The sequence below is a fragment of the Syngnathus typhle genome, unplaced genomic scaffold, assembly GCF_033458585.1.
Source record: "Syngnathus typhle isolate RoL2023-S1 ecotype Sweden unplaced genomic scaffold, RoL_Styp_1.0 HiC_scaffold_33, whole genome shotgun sequence".
In the NCBI taxonomy this organism is placed as follows: domain Eukaryota; kingdom Metazoa; phylum Chordata; class Actinopteri; order Syngnathiformes; family Syngnathidae; genus Syngnathus; species Syngnathus typhle.
The window spans coordinates 1,092,844-1,102,463 of NW_026871939.1; positions in this window are offsets into that span (position 1 = coordinate 1,092,844).

The window sequence follows — 9,620 nt, forward strand, 5'->3', positions numbered from 1 at the left end:
AAAGTGCTCAGCTCGCCGAGAAAATGCGATTTAAGCAATAAAATTAAAAATGCTTATAAAACATAAACCAAACGTTGGAGGTGGTCATTTCTTCATGCGCAGTGATAAACTCGGCACTCTAAAGCACCCGAGAGCGTTTTTTTCGATGCCAACCTAACCAGAGTGACGTGAGCGGCACAATTCAGAAAAAGTGCTCAGCTCGCCGAGAAAATGCAATTTAAGCAATAAAATTAAAAATGCTTATAAAACATAAACCAAACGTTGGAGGTGGTCATTTCTTCCTGCGCAGTAATAAACTCGGCACTCTAAAGCACCCGAGAGCGTTTTTTTCGATGCCAACCTAACCAGAGTGACGGGAGCGGCACAATTCAGAAAAAGTGCTCAGCTCGCCGAGAAAATGCGATTTAAGCAATAAAATTAAAAATGCTTATAAAACATAAACCAAACGTTGGAGGTGGTCATTTCTTCATGCGCAGTGATAAACTCGGCACTCTAAAGCACCCAAGAGCGTTTTTTTCGATGCCAACCTAACCAGAGTGACGGGAGCGGCACAATTCAGAAAAAGTGCTCAGCTCGCCGAGAAAATGCGATTTAAGCAAAAAAATTAAAAATGCTTATAAAACATAAACCAAACGTTGGAGGTGGTCATTTCTTCATGCGCAGTGAATAACTCGGCACTCTAAAGCACCCGAGAGCGTTTTTTTCGATGCCAACCTAACCAGAGTGACGGGAGCGGCACAATTCAGACAAAGTGCTCAGCTCGCCGAGAAAATGCGATTTAAGCAATAAAATTAAAAATGCTTATAAAACATAAACCAAACGTTGGAGGTGGTCATTTCTTCATGCGCAGTGATAAACCCGGCACTCTAAAGCACCCGAGAGCGTTTTTTTCGATGCCAACCTAACCAGAGTGACGGGAGCGGCACAATTCAGAAAAAGTGCTCAGCTCGCCGAGAAAATGCGATTTAAGCAATAAAATTAAAAATGCTTATAAAACATAAACCAAACGTTGGAGGTGGTCATTTCTTCATGCGCAGTGAATAACTCGGCACTCTAAAGCACCCGAGAGCGTTTTTTTCGATGCCAACCTAACCAGAGTGACGGGAGCGGCACAATTCAGAAAAAGTGCTCAGCTCGCCAAGAAAATGCGATTTAAGCAATAAAATTAAAAATGCTTATAAAACATTAACCAAACGTTGGAGGTGGTCATTTCTTCATGCGCAGTGAATAACTCGGCACTCTAAAGCACCCGAGAGCGTTTTTTTCGATGCCAACCTAACCAGAGTGACGGGAGCGGCACAATTCAGAAAAAGTGCTCAGCTCGCCGAGAAAATGCGATTTAAGCAATAAAATTAAAAATGCTTATAAAACATAAACCAAACGTTGGAGGTGGTCATTTCTTAATGCGCAGTAATAAACTCGGCACTCTAAAGCACCCGAGAGCGTTTTTTTCGATGCCAACCTAACCAGAGTGACGGGAGCGGCACAATTCAGAAAAAGTGCTCAGCTCGCCGAGAAAATGCGATTTAAGCAATAAAATTAAAAATGCTTATAAAACATAAACCAAACGTTGGAGGTGGTCATTTCTTCATGCGCAGTGATAAACTCAGCACTCTAAAGCACCCGAGAGCGTTTTTTTCGATGCCAACCTAACCAGAGTGACGGGAGCGGCACAATTCAGAAAAAGCGCTCAGCTCGCCGAGAAAATGCGATTTAAGCAATAAAATTAAAAATGCTTATAAAACATAAACCAAACGTTGGAGGTGGTCATTTCTTTATGCGCAGTGATAAACTCGGCACTCTAAAGCACCCGAGAGCGTTTTTTTCGATGCCAACCTAACCAGAGTGACGGGAGCGGCACAATTCAGAAAAAGTGCTCAGCTCGCCGAGAAAATGCAATTTAAGCAATAAAATTAAAAATGCTTATAAAACATAAACCAAACGTTGGAGGTGGTCATTTCTTCATGCGCAGTGAATAACTCGGCACTCTAAAGCACCCGAGAGCGTTTTTTTCGATGCCAACCTAACCAGAGTGACGGGAGCGGCACAATTCAGAAAAAGTGCTCAGCTCGCCGAGAAAATGCGATTTAAGCAATAAAATTAAAAATGCTCATAAAACATGAACCAAACGTTGGAGGTGGTCATTTCTTCATGCGCAGTGATAAACTCGGCACTCTAAAGCACCCGAGAGCGTTTTTTTCGATGCCAACCTAACCAGAGTGACGGGAGCGGCACAATTCAGAAAAAGCGCTCAGCTCGCCGAGAAAATGCGATTTAAGCAATAAAATTAAAAATGCTTATAAAACATAAACCAAACGTTGGAGGTGGTCATTTCTTCATGCACAGTGATAAACTCGGCACTCTAAAGCACCCGAGAGCGTTTTTTTCGATGCCAACCTAACCAGAGTGACGGGAGCGGCACAATTCAGAAAAAGCACTCAGCTCGCCGAGAAAATGCGATTTAAGCAATAAAATTAAAAATGCTTATAAAACATAAACCAAACGTTGGAGGTGGTCATTTCTTCATGCACAGTGATAAACTCGGCACTCTAAAGCACCCGAGAGCGTTTTTTTCGATGCCAACCTAACCAGAGTGACGGGAGCGGCACAATTCAGAAAAAGTGCTCAGCTCGCCGAGAAAATGCGATTTAAGCAATAAAATTAAAAATGCTTATAAAACATAAACCAAACGTTGGAGGTGGTCATTTCTTCATGCGCAGTGAATAACTCGGCACTCTAAAGCACCCGAGAGCGTTTTTTTCGATGCCAACCTAACCAGAGTGACGGGAGCGGCACAATTCAGAAAAAGTGCTCAGCTCGCCGAGAAAATGCGATTTAAGCAATAAAATTAAAAATGCTTATAAAACATAAACCAAACGTTGGAGGTGGTCATTTCTTCATGCGCAGTGATAAACTCGGCACTCTAAAGCACACGAGAGCGTTTTTTTCGATGCCAACCTAACCAGAGTGACGGGAGCGGCACAATTCAGAAAAAGTGCTCAGCTCGCCGAGAAAATGCGATTTAAGCAATAAAATTAAAAATGCGTATTAAACATAAACCAAACGTTGGAGGTGGTCATTTCTTCATGCGCAGTGATAAACTCGGCACTCTAAAGCACCCGAGAGCGTTTTTTTCGATGCCAACCTAACCAGAGTGACGGTAGCGGCACAATTCAGAAAAAGTGCTCAGCTCGCTGAGAAAATGCGATTTAAGCAATAAAATTAAAAATGCTTATAAAACATAAACCAAACGTTGGAGGTGGTCATTTCTTCATGCACAGTGAATAACTCGGCACTCTAAAGCACCCAAGAGCGTTTTTTTCGATGCCAACCTAACCAGAGTGACGGGAGCGGCACAATTCAGAAAAAGTGCTCAGCTCGCCGAGAAAATGCGATTTAAGCAATAAAATTAAAAATGCTTATAAAACATAATCCAAACGTTGGAGGTGGTCATTTCTTCATGCGCAGTGATAAACTCGGCACTCTAAAGCACCCGAGAGCGTTTTTTTCGATGCCAACCTAACCAGAGTGACGGGAGCGGCACAATTCAGAAAAAGTGCTCAGCTCGCCGAGAAAATGCGATTTAAGCAATAAAATTAAAAATGCTTACAAAACATAAACCAAACGTTGGAGGTGGTCATTTCTTCATGCGCAGTGATAAACTCGGCACTCTAAAGCACCCGAGAGCGTTTTTTTCGATGCCAACCTAACCAGAGTGACGGGAGCGGCACAATTCAGACAAAGTGCTCAGCTCGCCGAGAAAATGCGATTTAAGCAATAAAATTAAAAATGCTTATTAAACATAAACCAAACGTTGGAGGTGGTCATTTCTTCATGCACAGTGAATAACTCGGCACTCTAAAGCACCCGAGAGCGTTTTTTTCGATGCCAACCTAACCAGAGTGACGGGAGCGGCACAATTCAGAAAAAGTGCTCAGCTCGCCGAGAAAATGCGATTTAAGCAATAAAATTAAAAATGCTTATAAAACATAATCCAAACGTTGGAGGTGGTCATTTCTTCATGCGCAGTGATAAACTCGGCACTCTAAAGCACCCGAGAGCGTTTTTTTCGATGCCAACCTAACCAGAGTGACGGGAGCGGCACAATTCAGAAAAAGTGCTCAGCTCGCCGAGAAAATGCGATTTAAGCAATAAAATTAAAAATGCTTACAAAACATAAACCAAACGTTGGAGGTGGTCATTTCTTCATGCGCAGTGATAAACTCGGCACTCTAAAGCACCCGAGAGCCTTTTTTTCGATGCCAACCTAACCAGAGTGACGGGAGCGGCACAATTCAGAAAAAGCGCTCAGCTCGCCGAGAAAATGCGATTTAAGCAATAAAATTAAAAATGCTTATAAAACATAAACCAAACGTTGGAGGTGGTCATTTCTTCATGCGCAGTGATAAACTCGGCACTCTAAAGCACCCGAGAGCGTTTTTTTCGATGCCAACCTAACCAGAGTGACGGGAGCGGCACAATTCAGAAAAAGTGCTCAGCTCGCCGAGAAAATGCGATTTAAGCAATAAAATTAAAAATGCTTACAAAACATAAACCAAACGTTGGAGGTGGTCATTTCTTCATGCGCAGTGATAAACTCGGCACTCTAAAGCACCCGAGAGCCTTTTTTTCGATGCCAACCTAACCAGAGTGACGGGAGCGGCACAATTCAGAAAAAGTGCACAGCTCACCGAGAAAATGCGATTTAAGCAATAAAAATAAAAATGCTTATAAAACATAAACCAAACGTTGGAGGTGGTCATTTCTTCATGCGCAGTGATAAACTCGGCGCACTAAAGCACCCGAGAGCGTTTTTTTCGATGCCAACCTAACCAGAGTGACGGGAGCGGCACAATTCAGAAAAAGCGCTCAGCTCGACGAGAAAATGCGATTTAAGCAATAAAATTAAAAATGCTTATAAAACATAAACCAAACGTTGGAGGTGGTCATTTCTTCATGCGCAGTGAATAACTCGGCACTCTAAAGCACCCGAGAGCGTTTTTTTCGATGCCAACCTAACCAGAGTGACGGGAGCGGCACAATTCAGAAAAAGTGCTCAGCTCGCCGAGAAAATGCGATTTAAGCAATAAAATTAAAAATGCTTATTAAACATAAACCAAACGTTGGAGGTGGTCATTTCTTCATGCGCAGTGATAAACTCGGCACTCTAAAGCACCCGAGAGCGTTTTTTTCGATGCCAACCTAACCAGAGTGACGGGAGCGGCACAATTCAGAAAAAGTGCTCAGCTCGCCGAGAAAATGCGATTTAAGCAATAAAATTAAAAATGCTTACAAAACATAAACCAAACGTTGGAGGTGGTCATTTCTTCATGCGCAGTGATAAACTCGGCACTCTAAAGCACCCGAGAGCCTTTTTTTCGATGCCAACCTAACCAGAGTGACGGGAGCGGCACAATTCAGAAAAAGTGCACAGCTCACCGAGAAAATGCGATTTAAGCAATAAAAATAAAAATGCTTATAAAACATAAACCAAACGTTGGAGGTGGTCATTTCTTCATGCGCAGTGATAAACTCGGCGCACTAAAGCACCCGAGAGCGTTTTTTTCGATGCCAACCTAACCAGAGTGACGGGAGCGGCACAATTCAGAAAAAGCGCTCAGCTCGACGAGAAAATGCGATTTAAGCAATAAAATTAAAAATGCTTATAAAACATAAACCAAACGTTGGAGGTGGTCATTTCTTCATGCGCAGTGAATAACTCGGCACTCTAAAGCACCCGAGAGCGTTTTTTTCGATGCCAACCTAACCAGAGTGACGGGAGCGGCACAATTCAGAAAAAGTGCTCAGCTCGCCGAGAAAATGCGATTTAAGCAATAAAATTAAAAATGCTTATAAAACATAAACCAAACGTTGGAGGTGGTCATTTCTTAATGCGCAGTAATAAACTCGGCACTCTAAAGCACCCGAGAGCGTTTTTTTCGATGCCAACCTAACCAGAGTGACGGGAGCGGCACAATTCAGAAAAAGTGCTCAGCTCGCCGAGAAAATGCGATTTAAGCAATAAAATTAAAAATGCTTATTAAACATAAACCAAACGTTGGAGGTGGTCATTTCTTCATGCGCAGTGAATAACTCGGCACTCTAAAGCACCCGAGAGCGTTTTTTTCGATGCCAACCTAACCAGAGTGACGGGAGCGGCACAATTCAGAAAAAGCGCTCAGCTCGCCGAGAAAATGCGATTTAAGCAATAAAATTAAAAATGCTTATAAAACATAAACCAAACGTTGGAGGTGGTCATTTCTTCATGCGCAGTGATAAACTCGGCACTCTAAAGCACCCGAGAGCGTTTTTTTCGATGCCAACCTAACCAGAGTGACGGGAGCGGCACAATTCAGAAAAAGTGCTCAGCTCGCCGAGAAAATGCGATTTAAGCAATAAAATTAAAAATGCTTATAAAACATAAACCTAACGTTGGAGGTGGTCATTTCTTCATGCGCAGTGATAAACTCGGCACTCTAAAGCACCCAAGAGCGTTTTTTTCGATGCCAACCTAACCAGAGTGACGGGAGCGGCACAATTCAGAAAAAGTGCTCAGCTCGCCGAGAAAATGCGATTTAAGCAATAAAATTAAAAATGCTTATAAAACATAAACCAAACGTTGGAGGTGGTCATTTCTTCATGCGCAGTGATAAACTCGGCACTCTAAAGCACCCGAGAGCGTTTTTTTCGATGCCAACCTAACCAGAGTGACGGGAGCGGCACAATTCAGAAAAAGTGCTCAGCTCGCCGAGAAAATGCGATTTAAGCAATAAAATTAAAAATGCTTATAAAACATAAACCAAACGTTGGAGGTGGTCTTTTCTTAATGCGCAGTAATAAACTCGGCACTCTAAAGCACCCGAGAGCGTTTTTTTCGATGCCAACCTAACCAGAGTGACGGGAGCGGCACAATTCAGAAAAAGTGCTCAGCTCGCCGAGAAAATGCGATTTAAGCAATAAAATTAAAATGCTTATTAAACATAAACCAAACGTTGGAGGTGTTCATTTCTTCATGCGCAGTGAATAACTCGGCACTCTAAAGCACCCGAGAGCGTTTTTTTCGATGCCAACCTAACCAGAGTGACGGGAGCGGCAGAATTCAGAAAAAGTGCTCAGCTCGCCGAGAAAATGCGATTTAAGCAATAAAATTAAAAATGCTTATAAAACATAAACCAAACGTTGGAGGTGGTCATTTCTTCATGCGCAGTGATAAACTCGGCACTCTAAAGCACCCGAGAGCGTTTTTTTCAATGCCAACCTAACCAGAGTGACGGGAGCGGCACAATTCAGAAAAAGCGCTCAGCTCGCCGAGAAAATGCGATTTAAGCAATACAATTAAAAATGCTTATAAAACATAAACCAAACGTTGGAGGTGGTCATTTCTTCATGCGCAGTGATAAACTCGGCACTCTAAAGCACCCGAGAGCGTTTTTTTTCGATGCCAACCTAACCAGAGTGACGGGAGCGGCACAATTCAGAAAAAGTGCTCAGCTCGCCGAGAAAATGCGATTTAAGCAATAAAATTAAAAATGCTTATAAAACATAAACCAAACGTTGGAGGTGGTCATTTCTTCATGCGCAGTGATAAACTCGGCACTCTAAAGCACCCGAGAGCGTTTTTTTCGATGCCAACCTAACCAGAGTGACGGGAGCGGCACAATTCAGAAAAAGTGCTCAGCTCGCCGAGAAAATGCGATTTAAGCAATAAAATTAAAAATGCTTATAAAACATAAACCAAACGTTGGAGGTGGTCATTTCTTCATGCGCAGTGAATAACTCGGCACTCTAAAGCACCCGAGAGCGTTTTTTTCGATGCCAACCTAACCAGAGTGACGGGAGCGGCACAATTCAGAAAAAGTGCTCAGCTCGCCGAGAAAATGCGATTTAAGCAATAAAATTAAAAATGCTTATAAAACATAAACCAAACGTTGGAGGTGGTCATTTCTTCATGCGCAGTGATAAACTCGGCACTCTAAAGCACCCGAGAGCGTTTTTTTCGATGCCAACCTAACTAGAGTGACGGGAGCGGCACAATTCAGAAAAAGTGCTCAGCTCGCCGAGAAAATGTGATTTAAGCAATAAAATTAAAAATGCTTATAAAACATAAACCAAACGTTGGAGGTGGTCATTTCTTCATGCGCAGTGAATAACTCGGCACTCTAAAGCACCCGAGAGCGTTTTTTTCGATGCCAACCTAACCAGAGTGACGGGAGCGGCACAATTCAGAAAAAGTGCTCAGCTCGCCGAGAAAATGCGATTTAAGCAATAAAACTAAAAATGCTTAAAAAACATAAACCAAACGTTGGAGGTGGTCATTTCTTCATGCGCAGTGAATAATTCGGCACTCTAAAGCACCCGAGAGCGTTTTTTTCGATGCCAACTGTCAGGTTTATTTCAATGACTGAATAACTATTAAGAGAAGAGCAACAGCAAACAAACCACAAGTGAGACAGAATATTAAGCCTTTTCTCGCGAGGAGAACGATAGAGAGAGGAAACTCGGTTACTATCTCCATCAATTCTGAGTTCTCCCTCCACGTGCTCCTCTATTTAATGTTTTGGTTGCCCTGGTTACAGAGGCGTTGCTACACTAAAGGGAGGGAAGATTGTGTCTGTAGCAACGCTGATTAGCTAAGGAATGTAGTGTGGTGTGAATTAGCACTTCATTGTCGGCCCGTGACCCCCGCAGAGTTTGTCCATCTGTTCTTCTACAGTTGTCATGGCCGAGTCGTCCGCGAGCAAGATCAGATAACTCCTGTGGAACAATGCAACTAAACCTTGGCTAGACTTTATCTACTTAGTAAATTAACACGCAATAACAATGAGTGACTTGTCCGAAACCCTTGAACAAGACTTGAGTAAATATGGGATAACTTGTACGCAACCACTTCAAACTGTGTTTACCTCTTACAGGAACAAAGACACACAGATAACATAAGGACAGGAAGGACACATATGGCTGACAGAGATCAAAAGTCACTCAAGAGAAAGAACCTAGATGAAAGGAAAGCCATAAACTCATAAATGACAAGGCTTTACTTAAATTATTCCAACACCAACCTAACCAGAGTGACGGGAGCGGCACAATTCAGAAAAAGCGCTCAGCTCGCCGAGAAAATGCGATTTAAGCAATAAAATTAAAAATGCTTATAAAACATAAACCAAACGTTGGAGGTGGTCATTTCTTCATGCGCAGTGATAAACTCGGCACTCTAAAGCACCCGAGAGCGTTTTTTTCGATGCCAACCTAACCAGAGTGACGGGAGCGGCACAATTCAGAAAAAGTGCTCAGCTCGCCGAGAAAATGCGATTTAAGCAATAAAATTAAAAATGCTTATAAAACATAAACCAAACGTTGGAGGTGGTCATTTCTTCATGCGCAGTGAATAACTCGGCACTCTAAAGCACCCGAGAGCGTTTTTTTCGATGCCAACCTAACCAGAGTGACGGGAGCGGCACAATTCAGAAAAAGCGCTCAGCTCGCCGAGAAAATGCGATTTAAGCAATAAAATTAAAAATGCTTATAAAACATAAACCAAACGTTGGAGGTGGTCATTTCTTCATGCACAGTGATAAACTCGGCACTCTAAAGCACCCGAGAGCGTTTTTTTCGATGCCAAC